The sequence below is a fragment of the Cherax quadricarinatus genome, chromosome 58, assembly GCF_038502225.1.
Source record: "Cherax quadricarinatus isolate ZL_2023a chromosome 58, ASM3850222v1, whole genome shotgun sequence".
Taxonomy (NCBI): Eukaryota; Metazoa; Arthropoda; class Malacostraca; order Decapoda; family Parastacidae; genus Cherax; species Cherax quadricarinatus.
The window spans coordinates 3,446,339-3,472,782 of NC_091349.1; the positions used below are offsets into that span (position 1 = coordinate 3,446,339).

A 26,444-nucleotide genomic window follows, 5' to 3' on the forward strand; every position below is an offset into this window, starting at 1 on the left:
CAGGTCATCTCCCTGTCTTAGTCATCTTAGTAAAGACGTATACACGTCTTTATTGGTTAATTTACTATTGTGTTGGCACCAACAACAACAATAATAAAAGCTAGTGATAAAAATAGTTATAGCTTTAGTAGTAGTAATAGTACTAGTAGTAGGCATAGTATACTAATATTACTAAGGGTAGTAGTAGTAGCAGGGGTGGTAGTAACTGTTGTAATAGTAGCAGTAGTAACAGGAGCAACATTCCTGCTAGACGTCAGCTGATTTCATACATAATTAATTAGAGGACCTTGGGAGTGTATAATGTGTGTGAGAGAGAGGGAGGAGGGGCGGGCAAGGTAGCTTCATCACACTGTTAATCGCACCATTGTGTATACAACAGTTGAATATTTCTTACCTTTGCCATTGATAGGTTTCAATACTACGCCACAGCCCGGTCCTGGGCCAGGCTTATCTGGTACTTACTTTATAGCCACCTTTGTGGAGTGGAGCTCTGTCGCTGTTTTTTTTTTTTTTTTTTAGTGACTGTGGGACGACACCTGTGTCCAGGTTCCCCCAGAGAATACGAAGAGCATGTAACTGGGAGTTTTTGCAATTCCTGATGAATATGGAGTTGAAGGTGGAGGTGGACTTAATTTGAGTGTCTGGGACAAGCCCTCCACTAACATGGTAATACACATTGACTCAGAGTTTATCCACACTGTGTAAACAAAGCACATTTGCGGATTACCACATTTCGTTGTGTGTCTACACAATGAATTTTTCAGTTGACTTTATCAGTTGATAAAGTCGCTGGTAACCTGCATTGTGGCCCTTATTTACATACTTCACTGGTTGTTGCAGTTCATCCTGCCTCCAAGATGGTCATACATGCTACACTAGTTGTTGCAGTTCATCCTGCCTCCAAGATTTCCATATATACTTACCATTTCTTGCCAAGTTTCACCGTTTCCTGGCACTATAATATCCTATTCTTCATATGGTTACAGTTTTCATACACAGTTGCAGGTTCAGGTTGTTATAGCACGTCTTATCATTGCTTGCACGTTAAGCACCTGACAGTGTGCATTATAATACTGTCTGGCTTAAAGTATACTTCACCCTAGTCATTAATGGGGTTTAACGCCTACCTGGAGTCTATCTGGAAGGTATTCCGGGGGTCAACGCCCCCGCGGCCCGGTCCACGACCAAGCCTCCCTGTGGATCAGGGCCTGATCAACGAGGCTGCTACTGCTGGCCGTACGAATAAGAACCTAATGGAAATAAGTCACTTCAACTGTTTTGGGTTATCCTAGGTAATTTACACATGTGTCACTATGTAACACAAGCCTCGGGGGGGATGGAAGTACTTTCACACGTCTCCGTACGTCGTCAGGAGCTATGGAGTGTTGCAAGAGTACCAACAGGAGAAATAGGAAAAACTTCCTCTCATTTCTCCTGTTGTTACTCTTGCAACATTGCATAGCTCCTGATGATGCACGAAGATGTGTGAAAGTACTCGAGCTGAAGATTTCCATTCCCCCGAGGCTTGTCTTGCATTGCTAAGATCACCTGTCTGCGATTGTATTGCAATATGTGACTATGTATGATAATTTGTGTAACTGTATGTGTACCTGTACCTAAATGGGTAGCAGTAACAGCCTAGTTGATCAGGCCCTGATCCACCACGAGGCCTGGTCACGGACCGGCCGCGGGGGCGTTGACCCCCGAAACCCCCTCCAGGTAACTTACTACAAGGATGGGGTCACTGGGGTTCCACACGTAACTTTTTAACACCAGACAAGAATATTTTAATACCTAAAGTACAGGTATGCTGAGAGAGACACTTCTCTGTGTCTCTCAGCGCAGGTATGCTGAGAGAGACACTTCTCTGTGTCTCTCAGCGCAGGTATGCTGAGAGAGACACTTCTCTGTGTCTCTCAGCGCAGGTATGCTGAGAGAGACACTTCTCTGTGTCTCTCAGCGCAGGTATGCTGAGAGAGACACTGCTGTGTCTCTCAGCGCAGGTACGCTGAGAGAGACACTTCTCTGTGTCTCTCAGCGCAGGTATGCTGAGAGAGACACTGCTGTGTCTCTCAGCGCAGGTACGCTGAGAGACACTTCTCTGTGTCTCTCAGCGCAGGTATGCTGAGAGAGACACTGCTGTGTCTCAGCGCAGGTATGCTGAGAGAGACACTTCTCTGTGTCTCTCAGCGCAGGTATGCTGAGAGAGACACTGCTGTGTCTCTCAGCGCAGGTACGCTGAGAGAGACACTTCTCTGTGTCTCTCAGCGCAGGCATAGTGAGAGAGACACTGCTGTGTCTCTCAGCGCAGGTATGCTGAGAGAGACACTTCTCTGTGTCTCTCAGCGCAGGTATAGTGAGAGACACTGCTGTGTCTCTCAGCGCAGGTACGCTGAGAGAGACACTTCTCTGTGTCTCTCAGCGCAGGTATAGTGAGAGAGACACTGCTGTGTCTCTCAGCGCAGGTATGCTGAGAGAGACACTTCTCTGTGTCTCTCAGCGCAGGTATAGTGAGAGAGACACTGCTGTGTCTCTCAGCGCAGGTATAGTGAGAGAGACACTGCTGTGTCTCTCAGCGCAGGTATGCTGAGAGAGACACTTCTCTGTGTCTCTCAGCGCAGGTATAGTGAGAGAGACACTTCTCTGTGTCTCTCAGCGCAGGTATAGTGAGAGAGACACTGCTGTGTCTCTCAGCGCAGGTATGCTGAGAGAGACACTTCTCTGTGTCTCTCAGCGCAGGTATAGTGAGAGAGACACTGCTGTGTCTCTCAGCGCAGGTACGCTGAGAGACAGACACGTCTCTGTGTCTCTCAGCGCAGGTATAGTGAGAGAGACACTGCTGTGTCTCTCAGCGCAGGTATGCTGAGAGAGACACTTCTCTGTGTCTCTCAGCGCAGGTATAGTGAGAGAGACACTTCTCTGTGTCTCTCAGCGCAGGTATAGTGAGAGAGACACTGCTGTGTCTCTCAGCGCAGGTATGCTGAGAGAGACACTTCTCTGTGTCTCTCAGCGCAGGTATAGTGAGAGAGACACTGCTGTGTCTCTCAGCGCAGGTATGATGAGAGAGACACTTCTCTGTGTCTCTCAGCGCAGGTATAGTGAGAGAGACACTTCTCTGTGTCTCTCAGCGCAGGTATGCTGAGAGAGACACTTCTCTGTGTCTCTCAGCGCAGGTATAGTGAGAGAGACACTTCTCTGTGTCTCTCAGCGCAGGTATGCTGAGAGAGACACTTCTCTGTGTCTCTCAGCGCAGGTATAGTGAGAGAGACACTTCTCTGTGTCTCTCAGCGCAGGTATGCTGAGTGAGACACTTCTCTGTGTCTCTCAGCGCAGGTATAGTGAGAGAGACACTTATGTGTCTCAGCGCAGGTATGCTGAGAGAGACACTTCTCTGTGTCTCTCAGCGCAGGTATAGTGAGAGAGACACTTATGTGTCTCTCAGCACAGGTATAGTGAGAGAGACACTGCTGTGTCTCTCAGCGCAGGTATGCTGAGAGAGACACTTCTCTGTGTCTCTCAGCGCAGGTATAGTGAGAGAGACACTGCTGTGTCTCTCAGCGCAGGTATGCTGAAAGAGACACTTCTCTGTGTCTCTCAGCGCAGGTATAGTGAGAGAGACACTGCTGTGTCTCTCAGCGCATGTATGCTGAAAGAGACACTTCTCTGTGTCTCTCAGCGCAGGTATAGTGAGAGAGACACTGCTGTGTCTCAGCGCAGGTATGCTGAGAGAGACACTTCTCTGTGTCTCTCAGCGCAGGTATAGTGAGAGAGACACTGCTGTGTCTCAGCGCAGGTATGCTGAGAGAGACACTTCTCTGTGTCTCTCAGCGCAGGTATAGTGAGAGAGACACTGCTGTGTCTCAGCGCAGGTATGCTGAGAGAGACACTTCTCTGTGTCTCTCAGCGCAGGTATAGTGAGAGAGACACTGCTGTGTCTCTCAGCGCAGGTATGCTGAAAGAGACACTTCTCTGTGTCTCTCAGCGCAGGTATAGTGAGAGAGACACTGCTGTGTCTCTCAGCGCAGGTATGCTGAGAGAGACACTTCTCTGTGTCTCTCAGCGCAGGTATAGTGAGAGAGACACTGCTGTGTCTCTCAGCGCAGGTATGCTGAAAGAGACACTTCTCTGTGTCTCTCAGCGCAGGTATAGTGAGAGAGACACTGCTGTGTCTCTCAGCGCAGGTACGCTGAGAGACAGACACGTCTCTGTGTCTCTCAGCGCAGGTATAGTGAGAGAGACACTGCTGTGTCTCTCAGCGCAGGTATGCTGAGAGAGACACTTCTCTGTGTCTCTCAGCGCAGGTATAGTGAGAGAGACACTTCTCTGTGTCTCTCAGCGCAGGTATAGTGAGAGAGACACTGCTGTGTCTCTCAGCGCAGGTATGATGAGAGAGACACTTCTCTGTGTCTCTCAGCGCAGGTATAGTGAGAGAGACACTGCTGTGTCTCTCAGCGCAGGTATGCTGAGAGAGACACTTCTCTGTGTCTCTCAGCGCAGGTATAGTGAGAGAGACACTGCTGTGTCTCTCAGCGCAGGTATGATGAGAGAGACACTTCTCTGTGTCTCTCAGCGCAGGTATAGTGAGAGAGACACTTCTCTGTGTCTCTCAGCGCAGGTATGCTGAGAGAGACACTTCTCTGTGTCTCTCAGCGCAGGTATAGTGAGAGAGACACTTCTCTGTGTCTCTCAGCGCAGGTATGCTGAGAGAGACACTTCTCTGTGTCTCTCAGCGCAGGTATAGTGAGAGAGACACTTATGTGTCTCAGCGCAGGTATGCTGAGAGAGACACTTCTCTGTGTCTCTCAGCGCAGGTATAGTGAGAGAGACACTTATGTGTCTCTCAGCGCAGGTATGCTAAGAGAGACACTTCTCTGTGTCTCTCAGCACAGGTATAGTGAGAGAGACACTGCTGTGTCTCTCAGCGCAGGTATGCTGAGAGAGACACTTCTCTGTGTCTCTCAGCGCAGGTATAGTGAGAGAGACACTGCTGTGTCTCTCAGCGCAGGTATGCTGAAAGAGACACTTCTCTGTGTCTCTCAGCGCAGGTATAGTGAGAGAGACACTGCTGTGTCTCTCAGCGCAGGTATGCTGAGAGAGACACTTCTCTGTGTCTCTCAGCGCAGGTATAGTGAGAGAGACACTGCTGTGTCTCTCAGCGCAGGTATGCTGAAAGAGACACTTCTCTGTGTCTCTCAGCGCAGGTATAGTGAGAGAGACACTGCTGTGTCTCTCAGCGCAGGTATGCTGAGAGAGACACTTCTCTGTGTCCCTCAGCGCAGGTATGCTGAAAGAGACACTTCTCTGTGTCTCTCAGCGCAGGTATAGTGAGAGAGACACTGCTGTGTCTCTCAGCGCATGTATGCTGAAAGAGACACTTCTCTGTGTCTCTCAGCGCAGGTATAGTGAGAGAGACACTGCTGTGTCTCTCAGCGCAGGTATGCTGAAAGAGACACTTCTCTGTGTCTCTCAGCGCAGGTATAGTGAGAGAGACACTGCTGTGTCTCTCAGCGCAGGTATGCTGAGAGAGACACTTCTCTGTGTCTCTCAGCGCAGGTATAGTGAGAGAGACACTGCTGTGTCTCTCAGCGCAGGTATGCTGAAAGAGACATTTCTCTGTGTCTCTCAGCGCAGGTATAGTGAGAGAGACACTGCTGTGTCTCTCAGCGCAGGTATGCTGAGAGAGACACTTCTCTGTGTCTCTCAGCGCAGGTATGCTGAAAGAGACACTTCTCTGTGTCTCTCAGCGCAGGTATAGTGAGAGAGACACTGCTGTGTCTCTCAGCGCATGTATGCTGAAAGAGACACTTCTCTGTGTCTCTCAGCGCGGGTATAGTGAGAGAGACACTGCTGTGTCTCTCAGCGCAGGTATGCTGAGAGAGACACTTCTCTGTGTCTCTCAGCGCATGTATGCTGAAAGAGACACTTCTCTGTGTCTCTCAGCGCGGGTATAGTGAGAGAGACACTGCTGTGTCTCTCAGCGCAGGTATAGTGAGAGAGACACTGCTGTGTCTCAGCGCAGGTATGCTGAGAGAGACACTTCTGTGTCTCTCAGCGCAGGTATGCTGAGAGAGACACTTCTCTGTGTCTCTCAGCGCAGGTATAGTGAGAGAGACACTGCTGTGTCTCAGCGCAGGTATGCTGAGAGAGACACTTCTGTGTCTCTCAGCGCAGGTATGCTGAGAGAGACACTTCTCTGTGTCTCTCAGCGCATGTACGCTGAGAGACAGACACGTCTCTGGGAATGTTGTGATTCACTTTAGGGTGAAGGATATATAGGTGTTGACGGTGTTATGTTATGTTATGGGATATTAAGGATTATCTTGTCTTGTGAATGTGAGACGTGTTACATACTGGCAGGATTGTCTGTTGAACGTGTCACATACTGGCAGGATTGTCTGTTGAACGTGTCACATACTGGCAGGATTGTCTGTTGAACGTGTCACATACTGGCAGGATTGTCTGTTGAACGTGTCACATACTGACAGGATTGCCTGATGAACGTGTCACATACTGGCAGGATTGTTTGTTGAACGTGTCACATACTGGCAGGATTGTCTGTTGAACGTGTCACATACTGGCAGGATTGTCTGTTGAACGTGTCACATACTGGCAGGATTGTCTGTTGAACGTTTCACATACTGGCAGGTTTGTCTGTTGAACGTGTCACATACTGGCAGGATTGTCTATTGAACGTGTTACATACTGGCAGGATTGTCTGTTGAACGTGTCACATACTGGCAGGATTGTCTGTTGAACGTGTCACATACTGGCAGGATTGTCTATTGAACATGTTACATACTGGCAGGATTGTCTGTTGAACGTGTCACTTACTGGCAGGATTGTCTGTTGAACGTGTCACATACTGGCAGGATTGTCTGTTGAACGTGTCACATACTGGCAGGATTGTCTGTTGAACGTGTCACATACTGGCAGGATTGTCTGTTGAACGTGTCACATACTGGCAGGATTGTCTGTTGAACGTGTCACATACTGGCAGGATTGTCTGTTGAACGTGTCACATACTGGCAGGATTGTCTGTTGAACGTGTCACATACTGGCAGGATTGCTAATCTTTCTTTGTCTCCTGAACAGCCAAGACAACAGGAGAATCACACACATGCGTACTTACGTTCACTACACACTCGTATGTAGCATTTTCCTATGTAAGGCTTGTAATGTTCATCTCTCTCTCTCTCTCTCTCTCTCTCTCTCTCTCTCTCTCTCTCTCTCTCTCTCTCTCTCTCTCTCTCTCTCTCTCTCTCTCTCTCTCTCTCTCTCTCTCTCTCTCTCTCCTTCACCTCTGAGTCACAGTCGTCTGAGTGAACATTCGTGTCAGGTGCTTCGTGTCTGTAGCAGGGGACCCGCGACGTCACCAGGTAAATACTAGTTAATGGCACATGACGTCACAGCACCTGTGTTTTGTGGTGGGATGCGCCATTATATATATATATATATATATATATATATATATATATATATATATATATATATATATATATATATATACACCACAGTGGTAAATTTCACACACATCATGTATACCTTTGATGAGTTCCGTGAGTTTTTTTCTGGTCCCGGAGCCCGGCCATGGGCCAGGCTCATCTGGTGCTTGCCTGATCGACCAGGCTGTTGCTGCTGGGGGCCCGTTAGCTCACATATCATGCACTTGGTGGAAGGTATTTCTCCAGTTTCCTCTTGAAGACTTCTACGCTTGTTTCAGCAGTGTTTTTGATATCTTCCGCGAAGTTGTTGAAGAGTCTAAGGCCACGGATGTTGATACAGTGTTCTCTTATTGTGACCAAGGATGTTGATACAGTGTTCTCTTATTGTGACCACGGATGTTGATACAGTGTTCTCTTATTGTGACCACGGATGTTGATACAGTGTTCTCTTATTGTGACCACGGATGTTGATACAGTGTTCTCTTATTGTGACCAAGGATGTTGATACAGTGTTCTCTTATTGTGACCACGGATGTTGATACAGTGTTCTCTTATTGTGACCACGGATGTTGATACAGTGTTCTCTTATTGTGACCACGGATGTTGATACAGTGTTCTCTTATTGTGACCAAGGATGTTGATACAGTGTTCTCTTATTGTGACCAAGGATGTTGATACAGTGTTCTCTTATTGTGACCACGGATGTTGATACAGTGTTCTCGTATTGTGACCACGGATGTTGATACAGTGTTCTCTTATTGTGACCAAGGATGTTGATACAGTGTTCTCTTATTGTGACCACGGATGTTGATACAGTGTTCTCGTATTGTGACCACGGATGTTGATACAGTGTTCTCTTATTGTGACCACGGATGTTGATACAGTGTTCTCTTATTGTGACCAAGGATGTTGATACAGTTTTCTCTTATTGTGACCAAGGATGTTGATACAGTGTTCTCTTATTGTGACCATGGATGTTGATACAGTGTTCTCTTATTGTGACCAAGGATGTTGATACAGTGTTCTCTTATTGTGACCACGGATGTTGATACAGTGTTCTCTTATTGTGACCAAGGATGTTGATACAGTGTTCTCTTATTGTGACCAAGGATGTTGATACAGTGTTCTCTTATTGTGACCATGGATGTTGATACAGTGTTCTCTTATTGTGACCAAGGATGTTGATACAGTGTTCTCTTATTGTGACCACGGATATTGATACAGTGTTCTCTTGTGACCATAGATGTTGATACAGTGTTCTCTTATTACGACCATAGATGTTGATACAGTGTTCTCTTATTGTGACCATAGATGTTGATACAGTGTTCTCTTATTGTGACCAAGGATGTTGATACAGTGTTCTCTTGTGACCATAGATGTTGATACAGTGTTCTCTTATTGTGACCAAGGATGTTGATACAGTGTTCTCTTATTGTGACCACGGATATTGATACAGTGTTATCTTGTGACTATAGATGTTGATACAGTGTTCTCTTATTGCGACCATAGATGTTGATACAGTGTTCTCTTATTTTGACCATAGATGTTGATACAGTGTTCTCTTATTGTGACCACGGATATTGATACAGTGTTCTCTTGCGACCATAGATGTTGATACAGTGTTCTCTTATTACGACCATGGATGTTGATGCAATGTTCTCTTATTGTGATCACGGATGTTGATACAATGTTTTTTGTTGTGCCCAGGGCGCCCATGCTTCTCGCTGGGTTCATTTTACTCTTCCATATCTCTCACTCCAGCACGTTGTTATTCCCACTGGGTGTGTTCTTCCTCTGATCTCCCCTGCAACACTCGACTATAACACCTGGGTACTTACTGCTAGGTGAACAGGAACACCATGTGTAAGGTGATTTGACCAGAAGTCTTAGCTTGCCCTGGAAGCTAAGACTGTTCGTTGTGGAAAAAAGATGCACTACCACTGAGCTGTGGGTTACAGCTGGTCAATAGGGTGGTTGGTGAGGGATCGGGAATACCAGCTGTCAATAAGGGAAATGGTAAGGGGAGGGTGAAGACCAGCTTGTCAGCAGCGGGGATGGGAAAAGGCCAGTTGGTCGGTGGAGGGTGTTGGAAAAGACCAGCTGGGCGGTAGGGGTGAAGGGAGGTAACACCAGCTGAGCGGTAGGGGGGGGAGGTAACACCAGCTGGTCGATAGGGAGTGGAGGGGGAAAGATCAGCTGGTCGGTAGGGGTGGGGGTAAAACCAGCTGGTCGTAACGGGGAGGGGGATGACCGGCTGGTTCATCGGGGGGGATGGTAGGGGAGGGGGAAGACATTTGATGGGTGGGGGTTGATGATATGGGGAATTACCATGTCTGGGAGTATCCCTCCCGGAGTGTTGGGTGTGGTTGTATTGTACTCATCTAGTTGAGGTTGTAGGGGTCGAGTCCAAGCTCCTGGCCCTGCCTCTTCACTGGTCGCTACTAGGTCACTCTCCCTGAGCCATGAGCTTTATCATACCTCTGCTTAAAGCTATGTATGGATCCTACCTCTACTACATCACTTCCCAAACTATTCCACTTCCTGACTACTCTGTGGCTGAAGAAATACTTCCTAACATCCCTGTAATTCATCTGTGTCTTCAGCTTCCAACTGTGTCCCCTTGTTGCTGTGTCCAGTCTCTGGAACATCATAAGAACATAAGAACATAAGAAAGGAGGAACACTGCAGCAGGCCTGTTGGCCCATACTAGGCAGGTCCTTTACAATTCATCCCACTAACAAACATTTGACCAACCCAATTTTCAATGCTGCCCATGAAATAAGCTCTGATGTGCAAGTCCCACTCAAATCCAACCCCTTCCACTCATGTACTTATCCAACCTAAATTTGAAACTACTCAAAGTCCCAGTCTCAATAACCCAACTAGGTAGACTGTTCCACTCATCAACTACCCTATTTCCAAACCAATACTTTCCTATGTCCTTTCTAAATCTAAACTTATCTAATTTAAATCCATTACTGCGGGTTCTCTCTTGGAGAGACATCCTCAAGACCTTATTAATATCCCCTTTATTAATACCTTGTGTTCGCATCGCTATTGGGCCGTGCGGACGTGCTGCGCAGTAGCTCCTGATTGAGTTGGCATTTGCGCAGTGTTGACGTGTACTTGGCTCTGTGAAGACCTGTTTGCGCGCTCTCTAGAATTGAAGCAAGATGCCCTCCATCGAGCAACTTTACCAACAGCTTAAGGAAGAATTGAGGTTGGCGAATTTGGAAATTCGGCGATTGACCGAGGAGAACAAGAAGATTCGTAGTAGTCCTCCTGTTTTGAGTCCTCAGGTCAAGAAGGGAAACTGGTCAGTGGCTGGACAGCAGGGAAAGAAGTTGACGATCAAGAAGACGAATGGAAAGGTAGAAACGATGAAGAAGAAAGAGACTGCCGTGGAAACTGTTGTGGAAACATCCAATACATTCTCAGTGCTACCCGACGAATGTGAGTTGACTACTGGGAACGACACGACAAAAGACATTAAGGAAGGTAAGAATATTGTTGTTGTTGGGGATAGCCAAGTTAGGTATATGGATAGGGCGTTCTGCTTGAAGGACAGGAGTAGGAGACAGAGAGTTTGCTTTCCTTGGGCTGGGATGGAGGATATTGTTAGCCGTCTGGATGACATCATGAGAGGTAATGGGAGCAATCCTATTATCTGTCTCAGTGCTGGAGGCAACGATGTTGGCAGACGTAGGAGTGAGGACCTGATTAGCAGGTATAGGTCAGCAATAGAAATAATTAGAAGTAAGGGTGGGAACCCTCTCATATGTGGTATTTTGCCAAGGAGGGGAGTTGGAAGTGAATGGTTGTCCAGGGCAATTGGTGTCAATTGCTGGCTGGACAAATACTGTAAGGAAAATGCGGTAACATTCATTGACAACTGGGACCTCTTCTATGGCAGAAATGACATGTATGCTAGGGATGGGGTTCACTTATCTAGGTGTGGGGTGGGAGCACTGGCAACTGCAGTGGAGGGAGCAGTTAGGACTTTAAACTAGGAATAGTTAGTGGTATGGGTTTTGGCAGGAAAACAGTGAAGTCCCAGTGTAGTAATATTACGAGTTCTAGGGGAACTAGTAATAATAAGAACGAGATAGATATTGAAAAGCTAGGGACCTTGGGTGATAAGGACGGTAATAGGTTTAGTAGAAAAATAGAAATGAGCAGGAAGGGTAAAGAGAAAGGAGAGTCTTTCAATGTTTATTATGCTAATTGCCGTAGTGCTAGGAATAAGATGGACGAGTTGAGATTAGTTGCTAGTGTAGGTAACATTGATGTATTTGCCTTAACTGAGACGTGGTTTAATTCAAAAAGTCGGGACATGCCTGCGGAATGTCATATTCAGGGTTTTAAATTGTTCCAAGAAGATAGAAGTATTGGGAGGGGGGGGTGGGGTGGCATTGTATGTCCGAGATCGCTTGAACTGTTGCATAAAAACGGGTATTAAGTCTGAAGTAACACATACAGAGTCTGTTTGGATAGAATTTTCAGAGGGGCATGAAAAACTGATTTTAGGAGTGATATACCGTCCCCCTAACTTAGATAGGGACCAAGGGAAACTACTATTGGAGGAAATTGTTAAGGCCACAAGGCACGATAATGTAGTAATTCTAGGAGACTTTAACTTTAGTCATGTTGATTGGAATTTCTTGACTGGGAATTTAGAATCGTACGACTTCATAGAAGTATTTCAGGATTGTTTTTTGAAGCAGTTTGTGACAGAACCTACAAGGGGAAATAACCTGCTTGACTTAGTTATGGCAAACAATGAATCCCTTGTTAATAATTTAGAAATTTCAGAGGAACTGGGTGCTAGCGACCACAAATCAATTACATTTAGCATTGAATGGAAGTACGATAGTAGCGATAACTCAGTAACAGTCCCAGATTTTCGCTTAGCAGATTACGATGGGCTTAGAGAACACTTATCATCTGTTGACTGGGGTAACGAAGAGAGCTATCAATATGACAGTTTTCTGAACACTATACATGCTGCTCAAAGAGCGTTTATCCCATATAAAGAAATTAGATCAAATAGAAATGACCCAAAATGGATGAATAATAGGCTCAAATATCTACTAGGGCATAAGAAAGGAATTTATAGGCGTATCAAAAGAGGCGAGGGTCATCTTATGAATCAGTATATTGACATTAAGAGGGACATTAAAAAGGGGATAAGAAAAGCTAAAAGGGACTATGAAATTAAAGTTGCTAGGGATTCTAAAACTAACCCAAAAAGTTTTTTCCAGGTCTATAGAACAAAAGTTAGAGATAAGATAGGTCCCCTTAAAAATAACTATGGGCACCTTACTGACAATGAGAATGAAATGTGCTTGATTTTAAATAATTATTTTCTCTCAGTTTTTACACAGGAAGACACTAACAATATTCCAGTAATTAATTTTTACAGTGGGCTAGAAGAAGATAAATTATGTAACATCACAGTCACTAGTGAGATGGTTGTGAGGCTGATAGACAGACTGAAGCAAAATAAGTCGCCGGGTCCTGATGAGGTTTTTTCAAGGGTTCTTAAGGAATGCAAAATGGAACTCTGTGAACCATTAACTAATATTTTTAATTTATCTCTTCAAACAGGTGTAGTGTCTGATATGTGGAAGATGGCTAATGTAACTCCTATTTTTAAAACAGGGGACAAGTCGTTACCGTCAAATTACCGCCCAATAAGCCTGACCTCAATTGTAGGCAAATTACTAGAGTCAATTATAGCTGAGATTATAAGAAGCCATCTCGATAAGCATAGCTTGATTAATGATACTCAGCATGGATTCACAAGAGGCCGGTCTTGTCTAACTAATTTATTAACTTTCTTCAGTAAAGCTTTTGAGGCTGTTGACCACAATAAAGAATTTGATATTATTTACTTAGATTTTAGTAAGGCTTTTGATAGAGTTCCGCACCATAGACTGTTAAGGAAAGTGGCAGCTCATGGCATTGGGGGAAAAGTGCTCTCGTGGATCGAGTCATGGCTCACTGACAGGAAGCAGAGAGTGTCCATAAATGGGGTTAAATCCGAGTGGGGATCTGTAACAAGTGGCGTTCCACAGGGATCAGTCTTGGGCCCGTTGTTGTTTATAATATATATCAATGATCTTGATGAGGGAATTACTAGTGATATGAGCAAATTCGCCGATGACACAAAGATAGGTAGGATAATTGATTCAAACGTAGATGTTAGGGAACTTCAGGAGGATTTAAACAAACTCTATTCTTGGTCAGAAAAGTGGCAGATGCAGTTCAATGTAGATAAGTGCAAGGTTCTGAAGCTTGGGAGTGCCCATAACCCTAGTACTTATAAATTAAATGATGTAGAACTTAGCCATACAGATTGCGAAAAGGACTTGGGGGTTATGGTGAGCAGCAACCTTAAACCAAGACAGCAATGCCTAAGCGTACGTAATAAGGCAAATAGATTACTGGGATTTATATCAAGAAGTTGTGTACGAAATGGTATATAATACCGACAAGATGAGAGTAAGACACATGTGCAACATCTGGGTATCTTTATTGTAGACGTTTCGCCATCCAGTGGCTTTATCAATACAAATTCTAGGACATAACTTGAAGACAGTAGAACTATGTACAGAAGATGAGGTAATCAGTCCCTCAACCTAGGAGTAGGTGCGAACAGCACCATAGTCGTGGAGATTCTGAGATTCTTCTGTACATAGTTCTACTGTCTTCAAGTTATGTCCTAGAATTTGTATTGATAAAGCCACTGGATGGCGAAACGTCTACAATAAAGATACCCAGATGTTGCACATGTGTCTTACTCTCATATCAAGAAGTGTAAGCAACAGAAGTCCAGAGGTCATACTGCAGCTTTATACATCATTAGTAAGGCCTCACCTTGATTATGCAGCTCAGTTCTGGTCTCCGTATTACAAAATGGACATAAATTCGTTAGAAAACATTCAGCGTAGGATGACTAAATTAATACATAGCATCAGAAATCTTCCTTATGAAGAAAGATTGAAGACTCTTAAGTTACATTCACTTGTTAGACGAAGAATGAGGGGAGACCTGATCGAAGTGTATAAGTGGAAGATAGGTATTAATAAAGGGGATATTAATAAGGTCTTGAGGATGTCTCTCCAAGAGAGAACTCGCAGTAATGGATTTAAATTAGATAAGTTTAGATTTAGAAAGGACATAGGAAAGTATTGGTTTGGAAATAGGGTAGTTGATGAGTGGAACAGTCTACCTAGTTGGGTTATTGAGGCTATTACTTTGGGTAGTTTCAAATCTAGGTTGGATAAGTACATGAGTGGGAAGGGTTGGATTTGAGTGGGACTTTCACATCAGAGCTTATTTCTTGGGTAGCATTGAAAATTGGGTTGGGTAAATGTTTTGTTAGTGGGAAGAATTGTAAAGGACCTGAATAGTATGGGCCAGCAGGCCTCCTGCAGTGTTCCTCCTTTCTTATGTTCTTATGTTCTTATGTTCCACTTATACACTTCGATCAGGTCTCCCCTCATTCTTCGTCTAACAAGTGAATGTAACTTAAGAGTCTTCAATCTTTCTTCATAAGGAAGATTTCTAATGCTATGTATTAATTTAGTCATCCTACGCTGAATGTTTTCTAACGAATTTATGTCCATTCTGTAATATGGAGACCAGAACTGAGCTGCATAATCTAGGTGAGGCCTTACTAATGATGTGTGTGTGTGTGTGTACTCACCTAATTGTGGTTGCAGGGGTCGAGACTCAGCTCCTGGCCCCGCCTGGGGCCAGGAGTGTGTGTGTGTGTGTGTGTGTGTGTGTGTGTGTGTGTGTGTGTGTACACGAGTGTAGGTATCTGAACTGTGTACTCACCGATATGTGTGAGGGGGGTCGAGACTTAGCTCCTGACCCCCGCTTTCTGGACTACTTTTGATTAAATAACTAAAAAAAGGCACAATACCGTGACTGGAACGATACACTACTACTACCACTACTACTACTACTACTACTACTACTACTACTACTACTACTACTACTACTACTACTACTACTACTACTACTACTACTACCACTACTACTACCACTACTACTACCACTACTACTACTACTACTACTACTACTACCACTACTACTACCACTACTACTACCACTACTACTACTACTACTACTACCACTACCACTACTACTACCACTACTACTACTACTACCACTACTACCACTACTACTACCACTACTACCACTACTACTACCACCACCACTACTACTACCACCACCACTACTACTACCACTACTACCACTACTACTACCACTACTACCACTACTACTACCACTACTACTACCACCACCACCACCACCACTACTACTACCACCACCACCACTACTACTACTACCACTACTACTACCACTACTACTACTACTACCACTACTACCACTACTACCACTACTACCACTACTACTACCACCACCACCACTACTACTACTACTACTACTACTACTACTACTACTACTACTACTACTACTACCACTACCTCTTCCTGCCTATATATACCCGTCCTGCTCCACTTCTCGTTATTGTGACTGTAAATGGTCCAAATCGGACCGAAACGTCGTCGTAAGCTCCTCTCTTCTGTGTGCGGGTTATTTGTGTACTTTTGATTATCATCACTGATTTATGGCCTCTTGTGCCTTATCATATCTAGTCTTGAAGCTGTGTATGGAGTTTGCCTCATCCGAGTCATTCCATTTTTCAGCCATCCTGAGACTAAAGAAATACTTCCTTGCATCACTATGGCTCATCTGTGTCTTCAACTTCCACCTGTCCCCTTGATCCTGGTCCTCCTAATTCAAACAGTCACCCCTCTATGCCCAATTAATTCCTCTTAAGACTTTGTATGTTGTAATCATGTCTCCCCTACCTAGAGTCTACCTGGAGGGTATTCCGGGGATCAACGCCCCCGCGGCCCGGTCCATGACCAGGCCTCCCGGTGGATCAGGGTCTGATCAACTAGGCCGTTATTGCTGGCTTCACGTAGTCCAGCGTACGAATCACAGCCCGGCTGATCCAGCACTGAATTTAGGTATCTGTCCAGCTCCCCCTTGAAGACAACCAGGGGTCTATTGCCCTTCTCTCCTCTCAGTTTGCCAAATTCATTTGCTACAACCTCGCCTTATAGCGCATTCTTGTCGGTATGTGGAGGTCTCTGTCCTTACCTGTTCTTATTCTAATTAGTTTACATCATCACCAAACAATGACACCTGAGACACAGTCTCCTCTGTTAGGTTATTCACGTGTATTATGAACAGTAGAGGTTCTAACACTGATCCTTCTGGAACCTCACTAGTCACTCTCTCCCATTTTGATATTTCATCCTTTACTTGTACTCTCTGCCTTCCGTCATTCAGGTACTCCTTGACCCACTGAAACACTCTGTCTTTTAACCTTGTTCTTCTTGTTTCTGGATTAATCTCCGGTCTGGTACTGTATCAAATGCTTTCCCACAGCTCAAGAAAACGCAGTTCACCCAACCCTGTCTTGTTTTATCTCACTCACTGTCATAGATCTTAAGCACGTTAGTAAGGCAGGATTTTCCATCTTTAAATCCATGCCGGTCTTCTGCAAGATAACCTTACAAGTGTTGCAATATCCTTTTCCTTGCAATCTTCTCCACAACTTTTGACAGTTTACGTGTTAGAGAAGCCTCTTGTCAGCTGTATTTTTTCCATATGGGAACCACAGTTTTCCGGCAAGTTCCTCGCCTAGCTGAGAGACCGGTGTTGGCTACTTACCTTTGATATACCTCTGATGAGTTCCCAGAGTTTTTCCTACTCCCGGACAGGAGCTATGAATCGACCCCTGCAACCACAATTAGGTGAGTACACACACACACACACACACACACACACACACACACACACACACACAGGCGGGGCCAGGAGCTGAGTCTCGACCCCTGCAACCACAATTAGGTGAGTACACACACACACACACACACACACGCACGCACGCACGCACAACACTAGGAAGGGATACTCCCAGACATGGTAATTCCCCATATAATCACCCCCCCACCCTTCAAATATCTTCCCCCTCCCCCAGCCATATCCCCGTTTTTCAAAAGCACCTATAGATACTTAGGTTTTCTTTCAATGCATTTGTGTGTGTACACGCATGTGAGCACGTGTGTGTGTGTGTGTGAGCACGTGTGTGTGTGTGTGAGCACGTGTGTGTGTGTGTGAGCACGTGTGTGTGTGTGTGAGCATATCATGTGGGAGTTCGATACGTGGATTAGGGAAGAAATACTTACGTAGGCTGTTATTACGTATAATTGCTGTTATGTGGAGAGAGCCCTTGCCAGCCGTACCTATCTCCTTGGCTACACTCGTAATACTGACTGGCCGCCCACAGTACCCTATGTGAGGGGGCCTTTGATACTGCTGAGGTCAGCACAATATGAATTCAGATAGTGACTCAGGCAGAGACGGTTGATCGTTGAGTCAACGGTACCCTGGTTACTGGTAACTGGTTACTACTACTGAGAGCTCTCTCAGTAGTAGTAACCAGTTACCAGTAACCAGGGTACCGTTGACTCAACGGTACCCTGGTTACTGGTAACTGGTTACTACTACTGAGAAGCACGTGTGTGTGTGTGTGAGCACGTGTGTGTGTGTGTGAGCACGTGTGTGTGTGTGTGAGCACGTGTGTGTGTGTGTGTGAGCACGTGTGTGTGTGTGTGAGCACGTGTGTGTGTGTGTGAGCACGTGTGTGTGTGTGTGTGAGCACGTGTGTGTGTGTGTGTGAGCACGTGTGTGTGTGTGTGAGCACGTGTGTGTGTGTGTGTGAGCACGTGTGTGTGTGTGTGAGCACGTGTGTGTGTGTGTGAGCACGTGTGTGTGTGTGTGAGCACGTGTGTGTGTGTGTGAGCACGTGTGTGTGTGTGTGAGCACGTGTGTGTGTGTGAGCACGTGTGTGTGTGTGTGTGAGCACGTGTGTGTGTGTGTGAGCACGTGTGTGTGTGTGAGCACGTGTGTGTGTGTGTGAGCACGTGTGTGTGTGTGTGAGCACGTGTGTGTGTGTGAGCACGTGTGTGTGTGTGTGTGAGCACGTGTGTGTGTGTGTGAGCACGTGTGTGTGTGTGTGAGCACGTGTGTGTGTGTGTGTGTGAGCACGTGTGTGTGTGTGTGAGCACGTGTGTGTGTGTGAGCACGTGTGTGTGTGTGTGTGAGCACGTGTGTGTGTGTGTGTGTGTGAGCACGTGTGTGTGTGTGTGAGCACGTGTGTGTGTGTGTGAGCACGTGTGTGTGTGTGTGAGCACGTGTGTGTGTGTGTGTGAGCACGTGTGTGTGTGTGTGAGCACGTGTGTGTGTGTGTGAGCACGTGTGTGTGTGTGTGAGCACGTGTGTGTGTGTGTGTGTGAGCACGTGTGTGTGTGTGAGCACGTGTGTGTGTGTGTGAGCCCGGGTGTGTGTGTGTGTGAGCACGTGTGTGTGTGTGTGAGCACGTGTGTGTGTGTGTGTGAGCACGTGTGTGTGTGTGTGAGCACGTGTGTGTGTGTGTGAGCACGTGTGTGTGTGTGTGAGCACGTGTGTGTGTGTGTGAGCACGTGTGTGTGTGTGTGAGCACGTGTGTGTGTGTGTGAGCACGTGTGTGTGTGAGCACGTGTGTGTGTGTGAGCACGTGTGTGTGTGTGTGTGAGCACGTGTGTGTGTGTGTGAGCACGTGTGTGTGTGTGTGTGAGCACGTGTGTGTGTGTGAGCACGTGTGTGTGTGTGTGTGTGAGCACGTGTGTGTGTGTGTGTGTGTGAGCACGTGTGTGTGTGTGAGCACGTGTGTGTGTGTGTGAGCACGTGTGTGTGTGTGTGAGCACGTGTGTGTGTGTGTGAGCACGTGTGTGTGTGTGTGAGCACGTGTGTGTGTGTGTGAGCACGTGTGTGTGTGTGTGAGCACGTGTGTGTGTGTGTGTGAGCACGTGTGTGTGTGTGTTAGCACGTGTGTGTGTGTGTGAGCACGTGTGTGTGTGTTGTAATGTGTGTGCCTCCGGAAGTGTGCTCCTTATTGTTATCTAGAACATCCTGTGTTCTTTTTGTATCAACATTTAATAAAATATCTCTACTGCATACCTGACATCTTTAAAAACCTATTAGCGATTATTATTATTATTATTATTATTATTATTATTATTATTATTATTATTATTATTATTATTATAATGGGAAAAATAAATCCTCAGGATGAGTCAGTGACTAGAATGCAAGGTAATCAGTTACGATCTAAGGGAGGTATAACTTCAGTTACCTTGGATTAAGAGACTCGTGCAGAATGTGTAACTGGTCACGTGATTGATGTCAACACACCGGACATCACTGTTGTCTGTCATGAGTTGGAGGCTGCCACAGTGAACAGCTCTGTTCCTCAAGCACAGTTCTCCCTCCTCTTCTTTTTCTACATTCTTATATCCAACATTGACAGAGATATAAATCATAGCACCGTAACATATCTTGTTGATAACGCCAGAATCTCTGTAAGAGTGTCGTCCGTTTAAGACAGTGAATCTTCAGGCAGATATAAAGCAGACAGACGAGCCTGGCCCATGGCCGGGCTCCGAGAGTAGAAACACTTGAAACTCATCATTAAGTGTTGCAGTGGATCTCAGACAACAATATAATGTTTAACAAGGATAAGTTTCAGCCACTGTGTTATGGAAGAATGGATTAAATAAAGAATGTAACGGAGTACAGGACAAACTCAAATAATTCATTAGAACGAAAGTACCTTGTGTGAGCCTTAGTAGTAATGATGTGGGAAGATCTCACAGTCAAGGATCACAACAATGTTGTTACTGCTACCACAGGGAAAATGATAGACTGGATAACTAGAACTTTCAAGACGAAGAGATTCTGAGTCAGTTATGATACTCTCTAAGTCACTTGTTCTCTCCAGGCTGGAATATTGCTGTATACTGACAACTATCTTCAAGGTGGACTGTAATACTGCTGTATACTGACGACCTCCTTCAAGGTGGACTGTAATACTGCTGTATACTGACGACTACCTTCAAGGTGGACTGTAATACTGCTGTATACTGACGACCTCCTTCAAGGTGGACTGTAATACTGCTGTATACTGACGACCTCCTTCAAGGTGGACTGTAATACTGCTGTATACTGACAACTACCTTCAAGGTGGACTGTAATACAGCTGTATATATTTACGACCACCTTCAAGGTGGACTGTAATACTGCTGTATATATTTACGACCACCTTCAAGGTGGACTGTAATACTGCTGTATACTGACAACTACCTTCAAGGTGGACTGTAATACTGCTGTATACTGACGACCTCCTTCAAGGTGGACTGTAATACTGCTGTATATATTTACGACCACCTTCAAGGTGGACTGTAATACAGCTGTATATATTTACGACCACCTTCAAGGTGGACTGTAATACTGCTGTATACTGACGACCTCTTTCAAGGTAGCCTGGACTACTGCTGTATTCCTTGACCCACTGTAGCACTTTACCTGGTATCCCTGCTTGCAACTAGTTGGGTATTCCTTGGTCTACTGTAGCACTACCTGGCATCCCTGCTTGCTGTTTGGTATTCTTTGGTCTACTGTAGCACTTTACCTGGTATCCCTGCTTGCTGTTTGGTATTCTTTGGTCTACTGTAGCACTTTACCTGGTATCCCTGCTTGCTTCTCTGGCGGAGTACAGTGTCAGTTGTTTTCCTATAGTCCAGGAATATGCAGGTAACCCATCCTAGTTTTTCTTGATTGGTCTCCGTCTTTCATACTATTATTGTAAATCATGGAGAAGTGCTAAAGCCTCAAGGGTCATTCAGCATCTGAGAAATTGGTTGTCATATGGGCTGATACGAGGAAGAGGACACCACGAATTCATTGGGTGAAAAGGACTTCACCAGCATGAAGGCATCTTGGCTTTGCGGATTATGTCACATAAGTCCAGTTGGCTACCTACATGGATGGTATTCCGGGGGTCAACGCCCCCGCGACCCAGTCTTCGACCAGGCTTCCCAGTGGATCAGGGCCTGAGCAACCAGGCTGTTGCTGGTGGCCACACGTACAAACCACAACCCGGCTGTTCGGGTGCTGACTTCAAGTATCTGTCCAGCTCCCTCTTGAAGGCAGCCACGGGGTCCATTGGCAATTCCCCTTATGTCTGGTGGGAGGCTGCATGTCACCTGTTCGCCACTAGTCAAGAATACTATAATGCCTAATATAGACAGCAAAGTAAAAATCTCAGTGCTTATACACAGAGTGATATACCTCTCGGTTTATATATCCTGTGAAGTCCTTAAGCTCGCGAGGTAGGATATACCTTTCCTGTATCGCCAGACTCTGCTTGTGTCAGCAATAAAACTTCACTCAGCATTTTCGCTGTGATTGCCTTTTGTTTTGTGTTTTTGTGTGTATAACTGGAAATGTAAGCTGAGGTATTCCATAACAAAGCAGTAACGGGATTTTTTTTTTTTTGTAGATAGGGCGTGTGCACGCGTGTGCGTGCGCGCGCACGTGCTCATGTTGTGAACGGTTAATCTCCGAGTCCCGAGGGAGGAACGTCAGCGGATACACTTTTACCAATCATTTGGCTGGGGAACTCTAGACCCGCCTCGTCTTCTTTGTCTATTTATAAACAGAGTGCCATTAATAGCTTATTCACAGTTATTACATTAATATATCTTAGATATTTTAGTCAGATTGGTAGGAAATGTGTGTGAATTTGAGCCATTGGGTTGCGTATTAATATATGCATGGAACGTGTTTAACTTGGCAACTGTGAGTTCATAGTGACCGCGGGACTACTGCTGCCATCTGGTTACTCCGCTCATTTATTTTCCGTGTCGTTCATTACTGTGTCCGTTCCATCTCGCTGCTGATTGAAATCCCATCACGAACGACACGTCATGGTCTCTGTACCTGCAAGAACAGCTAAATGTCAGTCTTACTCGAAGACTAATATAGAAGTTGACGGTAATATTTGGAGGAAGTGTTTGGCAACCACGTCTTGCGGGATGTGCTTCAAGATGTGTTTATTCGCTACATTTTTAAATATAAAAGACAACTCATCGCTTTGTACAGAGGTTCATTCAGTGTTCATAATAGTTTTAAGCTAGTCTGGTTCAGGGTAGAGTCACTCAGGCACTACAACTGGACATTATACAGGAAATTGCTAAGAGGAAGGAAGGCATTAAGAAGTATTTCTCAGTATTTTCAATATTCAGTTGTTCTCTGGACTCTATTGGGCTTCCCGTTTCGTAGCCAAGCATTGGCATCGCTTGCATCAGTGCCCCGGACAAACCAAGGATTATATATCATCCGTATGTACTCTACCTCACTTGTGCCTAAAATAATTGCCAGTAATGCTGGGGAGGATGGCAACATGGTCGGGTTCATCATGGGATTCCAGTTTCTCCTCCACAAAAGGAATGATATTACTTCCTTATCATTCCGCCTCTCCGTTGACTTTGCCCTTATTAATTTCAGTTATCATTCTGCGAGGTCAAAGGGATGATGACTCGCAAACAGGACGTATATTTCGTGTAGTTATAGACGACCAAGCTGAGATACATGTTTTTCTTTGTAGTTATTGTTTGGTTGATTACATTATATAATGACTATAATGAAATGGAAAAATAAAACTTTTTACTGTTCAACGGTAAATGCTGGGAGGGGGGTATCAAACTGTTTTATTATTAAATTAATTTTTAAGGTCACTTGGATGATGATTTTGCACTATTAATTTTTTTTATGCAAAAATATTACCAACAGTAATAGCTTGTATTTGGTGAGCGATCATTTCTATTAGTAAACGATCTGTGATAAGACATAAAATAAGACTGACAGCACGTGTTATCTGTTAATAGAAAACAAATGTTAAATACTGAAAATGTGTGAAATAATCCTGGACCTTGAAGCCTAGCAGACGTCTGAATGCACTAGAGCAGTGCAGTTATTATTATGAGTTGTGATGCGTCGGGGAGCCTCTCGTGCATGTTTACGCATTCACTACACATGCACAGGAATAATACCATGTGGTAATACGCCAGGCACCACTCTGGGCGGATTGCCTGGTGACTTTAACTGTTCACCACTTAAAAATAGACTGCAGTCAGAGAGCATGCAGGAATTATTTTCAATATCAGTGCCCAGATGTATTCACTTTGACTGTCCTCCTCGCCGAAAGCCCCACCTTTGACACAGACTGTAACCTTTTTTATATATACAGAAAATAACAATGACTGTTTTAACAGAAACATTACCTATTGCACCAATGTGACATTAATTTTCTACCCCCACTAATCTCCGGCTCCACTAATTCAGATGTGTCTTACTTATCAACTTGTCGGTATTGTTTATTATTATCATATTCACAACATCGCATCGTTGTAAAAAGAGTCAGTTGGGTGGCCGTTAACCTAACTTAACCTAGGTTAGAAATGGACTGCATACCCTTTGTGAAAGTGTGACATAGTTATTAGGAAGATGGGGTGAATATACCTAGTTAGATGAATCTTGTTAGGACAGCATTGTACAGTGAAAAACGCACTGGTCTCGTAGTTTTAAGCCTAACTTACCGTGGGTCAAGTCCCACCCACTCTGTAAGTGAAGTTACTTTAGGTTAAGTTGGGTCAGATTAGGTTAGGGTTGTTAACATTAGGTTGGGTTGTATAAACTGATACAAATATATGAAAGAGAAGTAAATTTATACAACGGCCGTGATACGTCTGGCAACGAGATGACAGAAATTATGAAACGTCCAAATCTTAATGTTTGTTGCTAATTAGTGTTGTCATAACAACATAATAGAGTGTGAGATACGGGAGGAAGTTCAGAATAAACCCAATGAATAGTAGGGGTGCAGCGGGCACAATAAGAGAACACTGTATAAACATTCGTGGCACCAGATTATTCAGCATCTTACTAGAAGATCTCAGAAACAAGGCTGGAACAAGTGTAGAAGTCTTCAAGAGGAAACTAGACTAGTATCTCCACCAGGCCCCAGATCTACCAGGCTGTGATGGATATGTGGGGCAGCGGACCACCAGCACCATAGCCTGGTTGACCAGGCAAGCACCAGACGAGGCTGGCCCATGGCCGGGCTCCGGGAGTAAAAAGGCTCTTGGAACTCATCAAAGGTACAGGTATATCAACCGTGTGTGTGTGCACTTACCTAGATAAATGTCTAGTGCTTGCCTGTTCGTATCCAGGAAAAAAGTCACAGGGGAAAAAATCACAGAAAAATTTCTTCAACCTGGTGGGTGACTACCATGACTCAGTCTGGCATGTCATTGAATGGTTTCTTTCAGTTTGAAGAAGCGACGGTGACCACCGTTATCCAGCAAGATGCTGTTGGTAATACACCTAACCTAACCTAACGTAATCCAACCCAAGCTAACCCATCCCTACCTACTCTAACCTAACCCTACATAATCTAACCCAACCTTACATAATCTAACCCAACCTTACATAATCTAACCCAACCCTACATAATCTAACCCAACCTTACATAATCTAACCCAACCTTACGTAATCTAACCCAACCCTACATAATCTAACCCAACCTTACATAATCTAACCCAACCTTACATAATCTAACCCAACCTTACGTAATCTAACCCAACCCTACATAATCTAACCCAACCTTACATAATCTAACCCAACCTTACATAATCTAACCCAACCCTACATAATCTAACCCAACCTTACATAATCTAACCCAACCTTACATAATCTAACCCAACCCTACATAATCTAACCCAGCCTTACATAATCTAACCCAACCTTACATAATCTAACCCAACCTTACATAATCTAACCCAACCCTACATAATCTAACCCAACCTTACATAATCTAACCCAACCTTACATAATCTAACCCAACCTTACATAATCTAACCCAACCCTACATAATCTAACCCAGCCTTACATAATCTAACCCAACCCTACATAATCTTACCCAACCTTACATAATCTAACCTAACCCTACATAATCTAACCCAACCTTACATAATCTAACCCAACCTTACATAATCTAACCTAACCCTACATAATCTAACCTAACCCTACATAATCTAACCTAACCCTACATAATCTAACCCAACCTAACCCTACATAATCTAACCCAACCTTACATAATCTAACCTAACCCTACATAACCTAACCTAACCCTACATAATCTAACCTAACTACATAATCTAACCAACCTTACATAATCTAACCTAACCCTACATAACCTAACCTAACCCTACATAACCTAACCTAACCCTACATAACGTAACCTAACCCTACATAACCTAACCCTACATAACCTAACCTAACCCTACATAACGTAACCTAACCCTACATAATCTAACCTAACCCTACATAACCTAACCTAACTCTACATAACCTAACCTAACTCTACATAACCTAACCTAACCCTACATAATCTAACCCAACCTTACATAATCTAACCTAACCCTACATAACCTAACCTAACCCTACATAATCTAACCTAACCCTACATAACCTAACCTAACTCTACATAACCTAACCTAACTCTACATAACCTAACCTAACCCTACATAACCTAACCTAACTCTACATAACCTAACCTAACTCTACATAACCTAACCTAACTCTACATAACCTAACCTAACCCTACATAACCTAACCTAACTCTACATAACCTAACCTAACATTTCATAACCTAACCTAACTCTACATAACCTAACCTAACCCTACATAACCTAACCTAACTCTACATAACCTAACCTAACTCTACATAACCTAACCTAACCCTACATAATCTAACCCAACCTTACATAATCTAACCTAACCCTACATAACCTAACCTAACCCTACATAATCTAACCCAACCTTACATAATCTAACCTAACCCTACATAACCTAACCTAACTCTACATAACCTAACCTAACTCTACATAACCTAACCTAACCCTACATAATCTAACCCAACCTTACATAATCTAACCTAACCCTACATAACCTAACCTAACCCTACATAAT

At 44.5% G+C, this 26,444-nt stretch overlaps 1 protein-coding gene across 2 annotated transcripts in view; it reads left to right on the forward strand.

Annotated features, from left to right (window-relative positions):
* LOC128697961 (dual specificity tyrosine-phosphorylation-regulated kinase 2) overlaps positions 1-26,444 on the forward strand; it is a 387,141-nt gene that overhangs the window by 32,685 nt on the left and 328,012 nt on the right. The gene's annotated exons all lie outside the window — the stretch shown is intronic.